At 43.0% G+C, this 12,014-nt stretch overlaps 2 long non-coding RNA genes across 2 annotated transcripts in view; one reads left to right on the forward strand and one right to left on the reverse strand.

The window, feature by feature from the left end:
- The window catches only part of LOC112058727 (uncharacterized), a 72,964-nt gene that overhangs the window by 30,155 nt on the left and 30,795 nt on the right, over positions 1–12,014 (reverse strand). The window contains exon 5 of the long non-coding RNA XR_010599883.1: positions 1,953–2,045. This is a non-coding gene — a long non-coding RNA (uncharacterized LOC112058727). The remainder of the gene's footprint in view (positions 1–1,952; positions 2,046–12,014) is intronic.
- The window catches only part of LOC135982490 (uncharacterized), a 69,307-nt gene that overhangs the window by 7,809 nt on the left and 49,484 nt on the right, over positions 1–12,014 (forward strand). Inside the window, exon 2 of the long non-coding RNA XR_010599884.1 lies at positions 2,781–2,925. This is a non-coding gene — a long non-coding RNA (uncharacterized LOC135982490). The remainder of the gene's footprint in view (positions 1–2,780; positions 2,926–12,014) is intronic.

Genomic DNA, 12,014 nt, shown 5'->3' on the forward strand with positions numbered 1-12,014 from the left:
TTGGTAATGAACCCTTCTGCATGCCAAAGGTACGGCTTTTCATAGCGCTGACCCATGTTATGTGCCTAGGGTTAGGAAACAGAGACCAGTCTCCAAGGGTATGGCTACACTGCAATGTAAGGCCAGGGCTTGAACTCAGGTTCAAGCCTAATGCCTTTTCCATCTACACACAAATCACGCTAACCCAGGGCTGAGCCACCTAACACAGGGGTGGTGGATCTGAGCCTGAGTCAAGCTGGGACCCAGGGTTCAAGCCCTATTGCTTCGCAGTGTAGATGTAGCCGCACTGCATTCATGATCTGGCAGTCTGCCAAAAGTATCCTACAGGCTGACTTTTTGTTTGTCTTCTGAACAGTCCAGTTTTCCCATACTGCACCATGAACAAAGGGCTAGAGCAACCACATTTCATGAGTGTGCTAGGAAGTCTGGGATATGGTCAGTTGGACTGGGGTCTGCATACAACAATGTGGACGCTGGAGCCCTGGGTTCGGGCCCAGGTTAGAAAATTCTTAACCAGTGTAGATGCTAAAGGCCTGGGTTCTCTAACCCAGGGTCCGCTGACTCAAGTTCCACTAACCCTAGGCTTACACTGCAATGTAGACATACCCTTAGTAGCATTCCTGTAAATTGCTCCTTTATTACAATAGGCTCTGAGGGGAATCTCAATCTGCCCAACTAGGCCTAATTAAAGGAAACTGCAATACAGGGTCTTGGGTAACTGAATGACGGGACAGAGGGAATAGTGGGGAAAATCATCCAGAGAGGACTACATAAAGAAAAGAGAAAAACTTATGAGACACTGTAGAGAGACAGTGGGAATGGAGAAGTCAGTGGAGTAGGCTAGGAAGAGAAGGTCTTTTAGTGCTTTCCTTCATTATGTATTGCTAATTTATAAATTAACCCCCTAACCTTAGCCATGACCAGCTAACACATTTTAAATGATTGTCTTTGTCCATAAGAAGGGCAACATTGCACTTAATGTGTTAATTGAAACATGCCAATTAGATACTGTTAACACCATGCATTTTCCCAATGTACACAAGGCCATATTCTTCTGCAAACAATCCTGACATCAGTTAAAAGCTTGGCCAACAGATAACACTTATAGAGAAGCCTGAAACTCATATATTTCAGATTCTTGCACATTGCAATAAGGAGTAGGCTCAAGCACAGGGAAAGAGGCAATCCCTCAGATAAACGTATTCCATGGGTCTAGATTATTTAGAGCTTTGTAGATTAACCAACACCTTGAACCCCTGTGCAGAGGCATACAAATATGCATTGGCATTATCTGTCCCAACGGGAGCTTATAGGAGCTCTCCAAGGGTAGGCCCAAGCAAAGTACACTGTAGTGATACAGAGGTTACAAAGACATGGAAATGTCAATAACAGAGAAAAACAATCACAGCCTCGAGCCAACCGCAAATGAGAAAAGGCAACGCATGCCACTGCCCTGCTGTCACCCAAGAGCTGAATCGCAGTAATGGATCCAATATGACCCCAAAACTTATTTAGTCTTTGCTTGCCGTGACTGTTCATTTCCCTTCTACTCTCTCTCCCTTTTGTTCGATCTAGTCTGTTTGGTTTCAGTTTTTCAAAAAATGCCATGACTTTCATTTTCTTTTTAAATAAAAATATCTGATTTAAAAAAAAAAAAAAAAAAAGTAAAAAATGGATCTCTTTCAGTCACTTTGAAACAAAAAGCACTTCAAAATTTTCCTTTCAAACAGGTTTTCATTTTTAACCAGCTCTCGTGTGTAGGTGGCAGGAAGACCTGTAGTGACTCCTGCCCTTTGCTCTGAAGTCAGAAACAGGATAGGGACTTGCTGAAGTTACAGGTTTTGTCAATAAAGTCCTCCTGAATTCTGGAGCTTTAAGCCCCGCGTGGGCAAATGACATTAGACATCACACACACACACACACACACACACACACACACACACAGCACTAACCTGGGGGCATTCACCTCCATCTCCAGTCCAATGACATCTACTGGTGTCCATCCTTTTCTCCATGCCCTCAAAACACACAAACACTTTCTTTGACTGTAAACGAAAGAAAAGATTCAGGCCTACATTGAAGAAATGGCAAGATTTCCTTGACTGACTCAAATAATTCATTTGATTTATTGTTATATATCCCTTTTGTAGGAAAATACCGTTGCCATTTAGCTTAAGTTCCCCCACAGTTTTAAATGCTTTAGCATTTTGTTAACTTTCATTTCTAGCAATTAGAGATCTTAAACTTTCTTTAGCTTTTTTGCTTGTTTTGCCATATTAGCAGCTGAAAGCTACATGTGCCTTTTAAATCCAGCATATAATCTGTAGTTACCTGCACACACAACACGCAATACACATACACTCACACACCCTACCCTCTAGTCTCATTTTATATGGAAATTCTAAGTCATGAAGAGATGTTTACCACCAATCCAAATTATTTATAAATCTATATTAAAAGCCAGTCCCCTGTGAGTGGTTTGGATTAGCAATGTATTCTCTGAAGTGGCCTACAAACCTAGAATCCAATCCATATTCCTTGTCCTAATAATGGTCTAATGGAAAAAATGTTCACAAAATTCTTAAGGGTTTTCTGCTTTTCAATTTCTCCCCCTCAGGTGCTTTCTTCCCAGGGGACTGTCTCTTTTAAAAACAAATCTAACTGTGAGTCTTGTTTTCCCTAGAAAATCTCCAGATAAGCACAAGGTGAAATCATGTTTTTTTCAATCCAAAGCTAGTTCTTTATATCTTTGACAGTGCTTTTCTTCTTTTAAATTACAGAGGGAGTTTGTAAACCTCTAAAACTCTAAAGGATTGAATTGCAACTCTGTCTAGGAAAAACCATGGTTTAAGGCAAAGCTTACAGCATAGGATGAGAATGTACTAGTTTCCCATGTGCAGACAGTAATGGACTTTTCAACACAAGGTAGGATCTGGTACATTAATCTGACAAGTTAATTTGCTCCATGTCTGGGTGTGATCATCCTAATGTTAGGAATATTTTGGGAGTGTTAATTAATACACATCATGTGTACAGTGCTGGGGAAGGGAAAGGAAAAATGTGCCATTTTCCATTACATACCATCATGTCCAAATTTAGAGGTGACAGAGTTAAACTTCTTGGATGCTCAGAAAAGGGAATCAAACATTTGTCAGGCAAATTGAATGTATTAAAAAAGCATCTGTTTTAATTTACTTTAAGTTTTATAAATGCACTCTGTGGAAGAACGGCATCCCCAGGTATTCTTAATATATGACGCTCTGTTCCACTTCTGTTAGCATAAATACTACCTTTCCACAGCCCCACAGTACCAGTGCAAATCCCCAGTGTTGCTCAGAGCTTTCTTAACATGTTTGCATAATTGTAGGGTTTTTGAGCAAAAGCTGAAGGTAAACGTCATTCATGCCTGACCTGCTAGCCTTCACAGCTGAAATGTATTGGGAATCACTTCTGGCACTTAAAAGGTTAATTGTCTCCTGCTGTGAGGTAGAAGCTGCGAAAAGGATACCACATTTGGGCGGAATTATAGTAAATGAGGTTTTCTTTATAGCACTGCTCAGTCTCTACATGTTGAAAGGGCATTAGTTCACAGTCACTTTCTCTGGAATTATCAAATCTGCTCAGGAAGCCTTCATTAGGATATTAAACAAGACTTAATAAGTGAAAGTGATTTGCATTGCTGATAATCGTGTGCATTAATCAAGCAAGCTTCTGTCTCTCCCTCTGCAATATGTTTCATGTTCCATTGTAAAGCCTCTTTAATTCTGTGGGGCTTCTTAAAAGGGAAACGTTACATTTAGAAAGCCATTTTTAAAATGATTTACTTAGCAAAGATCACTATAAATAACGTTCAACTCACTCCTCAGCTTTAACCATCAATATAATTAATACTGCCGGGTTTGCAGCAGGGCTATGGACCAGATGTGTTCCCATTTATCAGGCATAGATTGCACTTACTCTAATAAATGTGTTTTATTCTGAATAACTTTTGAAACCAAATAACTACATTTGGCATTTTAATCTGAAGTCACAAGTTTAGGTAAAGGCATTTATATTTTTCATTGCAAGATATGGAACATTATTCTATAGGTAGTGGTAACATATACAGTTGGTAATGAAATGATATGGCAAATATCCCTTACAGGTCTATGAACTCCATTGTAAAGCTAGATAAATTACTGTTACATGGTGATGCTTATTATATTTGTTGCACAACAATTTCTACTTACACCAATCACCTATTATGTTGTAGTTTATATTTTGCACTTCTCAAGACCCTTCCATGCAAGGATCTCAAAGTGCATGTAAATCTGTTCAGGAGGGTAAATGATGACCATTTCATAGGTGGATGAATGGAAACATCAAGAAGTGAAATAGCTTGTCTAAGGTAGCACAGGAATCCATTGCAGACACAAGATTAGAACGTAGAAGGCCTGACACATAATCTGTTCATGTAACCACTAGACCACACTGCACAGTCATTTCAATCCACTGTAAGAAAACTGTACAAGACGCAGAAAAAAAGTGAATGTGCTGAAATGTTCCATTCAATGAGGTAAGACACCAGGATTGGGATATTTTTAACATGAAAAAAATATTGATTTTATCATTCAGGAGCAAATGATTTATTTTGGAGGTAAAAATAAAAAATCAAAGGCAGCTTTAAATCACGTGTTTTAATGATAATAAGCAACTGCTATGGAAACAGGAGAGAGGCATTAAAAAATAACAAATTTACAACATTATTATTATTTATAATGCAGTAGCCAGTCAGGATTGGTGCTATCCATGAAGGTATTTAGGCACCCAAGTCCATTTTTTTAGGCTCCATTATGATCCACAAAACTCCAATTTAGCTGTCACCTAACTCTGCAGTTGCCTAAACTCACTCAGCCCCTAAGTTTTTGCCTCTGCACATGTGCACTGCAGCTGGGCGCATATCTCTCACCTAAGCCCCAGACCAATTCACAAACCAGGAAAGATAGGCATTTGGCCGCCCAGGTCACATGGGGGGGGTGCAATAGGGTAGGCATGCTCAGAAGCTGCCTACAGGATCAGCCCCTTGGCCAAGTTCACACAAAATAGCAGGGGGAGGGGAGAAGGATATCCCTTATAACCTTGAACCTCAAGGCTAGGGTACTCACTCAGTACATGGGAGATGCCTGGATCAATTCCCCGCTCCTCCTGAAAGGGAGATGAACAGGGATCTGCTACCGTTTGGGTGACTGCTCTAACCACTAGGCTATGCAGTCATTCCAACTCTTTCACTGACCCAAATAATATTTAATTATTTAATTAAAATGGAACAACTTCAATAGGAGAGATTGAGGGAATGTCACATAAGACTAGTCCACAGCCTAGTGGTTAGATTTCAGAGTAGCAGCCGTGTTAGTCTGTATCTGCAAAAAGAACAGGAGTACTTGTGGCACCTTAGAGACTAACAAATTTATTCGAGCATAAGCTTTCATGGGCTACAGCCCACTTCTTCGGATGCATATAGAGTGAAACATATATTGAGAGATAAATATACACACATACAGAGAGCATGAACAGGTGGGAGTTGTCTTACCAACTCTGAGAGGCCAATTAAGTAAGAGAAAAAAAACTTTTGAAGTGATAATCAAGATAGCTCAGTACAGACAGTTTGATAAGAAGTGTGAGAATACTTACAAGGGGAGATAGATTCAATGTTTGTAATGGCTCAGCCATTCCCAGTCCTTATTCAATCCTAAATTGATTGTATCTAGTTTGCATATCAATTCCAGCTCAGCAGTCTCTCGTTGGAGTCTGTTTTTGAAGTTTTTCTGTTGTAAGATAGCCACCTGCAGGTCTGTCATTGAATGGCCAGACAGGTTAAAGTGTTCTCCCACTGGTTTTTGAGTATTATGATTCCTGATGTCAGATTTGTGTCCATTAATTCTTTTGCGTAGAGACTGTCCGGTTTGGCCAATGTACATGGCAGAGGGGCATTGCTGGCACATGATGGCATATAGCACATTGGTAGATGTGCAGGTGAACGAGCCCCTGATGGTATGGCTGATGTGATTAGGCCCTATGATGTCACTTGAATAGATATGTGGACAGAGTTGGCATCGGGCTTTGTTACAAGGATAGGTTCCTGGGTCTGTCTCCCAAGATCTGTGAGAGTAAAGGATCATCAGCCATACCATCAGGGGCTCGTTCACCTGCACATCTACCAATGTGATATATGCCATCATGTGCTGTAGCCCACGAAAGCTTATGCTCTAATAAATTTGTTAGTCTCTAAGGTGCCACAAGTACTCCTGTTCTTCTAGTGGTTAGAGCCACTCATGTGTGAGGAGGCAGAGATGCCTGTTCAAATCCCTACTCCCCCTCAAAAGGAAGGGGAGAGTGAGGGGGAGGGGGACATAAACTGCGGGTCTCCCACATCCCGAGTGAGTACCCTATCTATTAGGTTATAAGAGAAATCCTTCTCTGCTCTACCCCCAGTCATATGATTTTGAACCCTGTATGTGACGTAGGCATCTGGCCACCTATCTTCCTCCTTTGTGGATTGCAAAGCAGAGCTAGGCACTTCCCTGCAGGTTCATAGCTCTGTGACAGGGGCAGGGCTTAGCACACACTGTGTAGTACTGAGGCAGGTGGGTGTAAGCCCTCCCCCTCAGGCATGGGGGAGCAGGCATTGGACCCAAGCTGCAAGTACTGGGGACAACAAATGAAAAACTGGGAACAGGAGTGAAAGTTAAAGGTTAAAAATCAGGGCTCCAGAGGGGGAACACGGAATGTAGAACCCCTGAGAGTGTCCACTGCTCCTCAAAGGTGTCTAAGGAGTTAGTGGAAATTGCCCAGAGAATCTCTGCCCAGATGCATGACCGGAGGAGGGACCAAAAATAGGTCCTGCAGACAGAGAGTACCCACTCCGTCTAGCTTCCTCTTCCTGGTATGACAGATGGCTAGCTTGGCCAGTGCCAGGAGGAGGCTGACGAGGAGCTCTCCTGACTTTGTGGGGCCACGGATGGGGTGTGCATGAATTTGGAGGTGCAGGGAAAAGTGCAGCCAGAGCCTCAGTAAGAGGTCCTGGAGGAGCCGGAAGAGGGGCTGCAACCTGACACACTCCACGTGGAGACCCTGGAACACATCTCTTGCCGCAGAAGAGACAGGTGTGGGGGGAGTTCGTGAACCATGCCAGGTACACATCTGTGCTCACAGCTCCATGGAGGAGCCGCCAACTAACATCCCCAGCAGGCTGTGGAACCAGAGTGGAATACTAACTGGCTCACCTGGGTTCCTTGCCTACTGTGGGTCCTGCCACCTAGAGTCAGAGTGGTACACAAGGGCGAGGAAGTGGTTGGCATGAAGCAAGAATGTGTACAAATATTCTCTAGGCATGGTTTAGAGGGGGACCGGCTGGATGTCATTCAGCTAATTCAAGAGGCATGCCAGGAGCAGCCAGGAAGGGCTAGCAAGGCCTAATGATGAATTCTGGAGGGTCGGGGTGAGCTGGGAGCACCCTCCTGTATGACCTGCTTGAGAAAAGCAAGAGAACCAAGCAGCAAGGATGCCCTCACCTCCTGGAGCTCACAACGGGGGATTCTGCCTAGTGTGCTGGCTTTGTGGATCTCAGCTTAAGGCACCTATCTCTCCCCATTCATTGTTTAGGAGCATAGGCACCAAACTCAGGCTTTGCAGATCATAGGGTTGTTCCTGTGATTTTCTAGGTGCCTCAAAGCTCAGAGTGGCAATGCCTAAGTCCCTTCATGGATCTGGGCCACTGTACTATGCACCATAAGCACAGCACCCCGCCCCAAAGACCTGACAACCGAAAAAGAAATAGGAAATGATACCAAACAAAGAAGGAATGGAAGGGATACAACAGACAAACAAAAGTCTTATTGGCTGACTCATGTGGCTGGGTCCTTCCACACTCGCAGAGACTTACTGAAGTTAACAGAGTTCCATACAGTTGCAAGGGGCTGCCCATGCAGACAATCAATTTGCAGGATCACAGGCACAAATAACCAGGGTGACAGAAGGCACCCAGCCTGCTAGTTATCTCTCTCTGTTTTATGCAACCATGGCTGTAGCTGGTCCTAATTGCTTTTAGGAAGGTGCCCCAGGGCTCTGAGGATTTAGCCCACCTCCTTAAAACAGCAACCACCAATTCCCTATACTTGCTGTGTGTAGCTCTTGGTACTGTTCTTCTTACTGCATCTGGTACCAGTTACATTATTCTGTAACTTGGGAGCATCACTTAAGAGGCCATCACAAAAATTAAGTCCATACTAATTTCCGGAGGCTGAAATTTTGGTGCCTGTCTCTTTTTATTTATACCTAGTCCACAGAAATGCCCTGGAGAATACAACTGTGCCCCTAAAATTTGTAATCACTTAAGAGGTTCATTCTGGGGATAACTAAATTAGCCTTTTTATTTAAGCTTTTTCTAATAGCCACACGAACACAACAGCCACTCTACGTAACTACATAGGCAAGTTAAGGAATTTGTAACCCTAACGATAACCATCCCCACCAACATGCTTGCCAGGAAGCATCCACACATTAGACAAGGGCCAAGTTTTTCAAAAATAGCAGCTGAAGCTCAGCTCCTTAATCCATGCTTAGGTGTCTGAATAAGATGAACCATTTTTTTCAAGAGGGTGTTGAGTATTTAGGACATTAATACACTACAGACATTACAGCAGCTGAGCTACAGTGCTGCTGCTGTAGCATCGTATTGAAGACACTTGCTACAGCGATGGAAGGGATTTTTCCATTGCTGTAGTTTTAATCCACCCCCTTGATAGGTGGTAACGAGGTGACGAACTGGGCTTATTTAGTCTGCAGAAGAGAAGAGTGAGGGGGGATTTGATAGCAGCCTTCAACTACCTGAAGGGGGGTTCCAAAGAGGATGAAGCTCGACTGTTCTCGGTGGTGGCAGATGACAGAACAAGAAGCAATGGTCTCAAGTTGCAGTGGGGGAGGTCTAGGTTGGATATTAGGAAAAACTATTTCACTAGGAGGGTGGTGAAGCACTGGAATGGGTTAATTAGGGAAGTGGTGGAATCTCCATCCTAGGAGGTTTTTAAGGCCCAGCTTGGCAAAGCCCTGGCTGGGATGATTTAGTTGGGGTTGGTCCTGCTTTGAGCAGGGGATTGGACTAGATGATCTCCTGAGGTCTCTTCCAACCCTAATCCTCTATGATTCTATGATGAAGAATTCTTCTGTCAACTTACTGGGGTCTATACCTGGGTTTAACTACATCAGCTTAACTACATCTCTCCAGGGTGTTTGTTTTTCATACCACTGAGTGACGTAGCTGGGTCAACCTAAGTTTTAGGTGGAGACCAGGACTAGAAGTTCTCATTAAAGTAAGGGGTAGAGTCCTGCATGAATATTGTGGTGTTCTACCCTGATGTAGTGGCAAATCTGGAACAAGAAAGTCTTTTGATTACCTCAACGAAGGAAAGAATGCTGGGGGCACAGAGAGATAGATCTGTGTTCAGGGTGTGCTATGCGTGGCAATTCTGGTTAGAGTTACCCTTATGGCCAGGGATCAATAAGCAGAGGTAGGCACCACCCTGCAGCCCAGGCTTAGGTTCCTATCTCAGTGAAAGGGTTGAGACTTAAGACACCCCCCTGTCCCCACCATCTCCCATTGACTTGTTTAGATAGGACCCTGGCTAGTATACTAGCTTTTTGCATTCTCAGGTACCTATTGCTCCCTATGTATTATATAGGGAGCCAAGGTGCCTAAATCAGGTTTTATGGATCACAGTATTGTTCCTGTGATTTTCTAGGTGCCTAAAAGTTAGGCACTGCATCACAATACCTAAGTCCCTTTGCTGTCCTGGGCCTCAGAGCCTTTCAATATGTTTATTCCACGGCCACTATACCAACATAGCTATGTTGGCACAGCCTCCTAGAATATATGCAGCCTACATAGACAGAAGAAGTTTCTGTCAGTGTAGGAATACCACCTCCTTGAACAACCTTAGCTATGCACTTTTCCATTGACATAGCTGTGTCTACACTGGAGGTTAGGTTGGCATAGCTACGACAATCAGTGGTGTAGTTTTTTCATACCCATCTGTGTAATTGTTTGTAGATCAAAGAATCGATCGAGGGCAGCCATTAACATCTTCCACTATACCACCTGCCATGTCAGCTCTACCCATCCTCCCTGTACAGGTTAAAATGTTGACACCCTGAGTTCTCTCCCATATAGACAGACATAATGCAGGGGTGGAGGAATGGTGGCACAATGGGGAACATAAACTCTGGCAAGTCAAGGGTAAAAGTATAATTAAGCAGGCCAAAAGAGAATTTGAAGAGCAACTAGCAAAAGACACAAAAACTAACAGCAAAAAAAAAAAAAAAAAGTTAAGTACATCAGAAGCAGAAAGCCCCCCAAAAATCAGTGGGGCCACTGGACAATCAAGGTTCCAAAGGAGCACTCAAGGAAGACAAGGCCATTGCAGAAAAGTTAAATGAATTCTTTGCATTGGTCTTCACTGCAGGGGGGTGAGGGAGATTCCCACACCTGAGTCATTCTTTTTAGGTGACAAATCTGAAGAACTGTCCCAGATTGAGGTGTCAATAGAGGAGGTTGTAGAATGAATCAATTAACTAAACAGTAATAAGTCACCAGGACCAGATGGTATTCATCCAAGAGTTCTGAAGGAACTCAAATATGAAACTGCAGAACTCCTAACTGTAGCATGTAACCTATCATTTAAATCAGCCTCTGTACCAGGTGACTGGAGGATAGTTAATTCAATATTGATTTATAAAAAAAGCTCCAGAGGCGATCCTGGCAATTACAGGCTGTTAAGTCTGACTTCAGTACCAGGCAAATTGGATGAAACTAGTAAAGAACAGAATTATCAGATACATAGATGTACACGTAGGGGGAGAGTCAACGTGGCTTTTGTAAAAGAGAAATCATGCCTCATCAATCTATTAGAATTCTTTGAGGGTGTCAAAAAGCATACGGACAAGGTGACCCAGTGAATATAGTGGCAAAAAAGCTAACAGACTGTTAGGAACCATTAGGAAAGGTTCATAATGCCACTATATAAATCCATGGTACACCCACACCTTAAATACTAATTTGTCGTTCTGGTCACCCCATGTCAAAAAAAAAGATATTTTAGAATTGGAAAAAGTACAGAGAAGGGCAACAAAAATGATTAGGGGGAACAATTCCCATACAAGGAGAGACTAAAAAGTCTGGGACAATTCAACTTAGAAAAGAGACAACTAAGGGGGGGGGGAGGGGAGTTGATAGAGGGCTATAAAATTATGAATGGTGTCAAGAAAGTGAACAAGGAAGTGTTATTTACCCCTTCACATAATATAAGAACACCCAAGGAAATTAATAGGCAGCAGGTTTAAATCAAACATAGGAAGTACTTCTTCATACAACGCACAGTCAATCTGTAGAACTGGTTGTCAGGGAGATGTTGTGAAGGCCAAAAGTATAACTAGGTTCAAAAAAGAAGTAGATAAGTTCACAGAGGATAGGTCCATCAATGGCTATTAGCCAAGATGGTCAAGGAAGCAAACCCATGTTCTTGGTGTCTCTAAGCCTCTGACTGCCAGAAGCTGGGACTGGATGACAGGAAATGGATCACACAATAAATTGCCCTATTCTGTTCATTTCCCTTGAAACACCTGGCATTGGCCACCTTTAGAAGACAGGATACTGAGCTAGATGGACCATTGGTCTGACCCAGTATGGCCGTTCTTATGTTCTTATGAAACTTATAGTGGAAGGAGAATGGAAGGGGGGAGTCACAGAGAGCTCCTGCCATGGGATAAGGGGGAGACACACAGAGTCCCTGGTATAACAGAAGTGGTGGGGTAGTTACAAGGAGTCCCTGAAATAGAGGGGGATGGGAAGGTGGCACACAGGGAGATTATGGGGAGAATGGAAGGATGCAAGGAGACCCTACTATGTGCAATGAGCTCAGCCACCAGAAGCAATGGAGAGTGCCACCCTTTAGTTTTAAACCCTCACCATCATCATTTTAATA

This window comes from Chrysemys picta, chromosome 3 (genome assembly GCF_011386835.1).
Source record: "Chrysemys picta bellii isolate R12L10 chromosome 3, ASM1138683v2, whole genome shotgun sequence".
NCBI classification, from domain to species: Eukaryota; Metazoa; Chordata; order Testudines; family Emydidae; genus Chrysemys; species Chrysemys picta.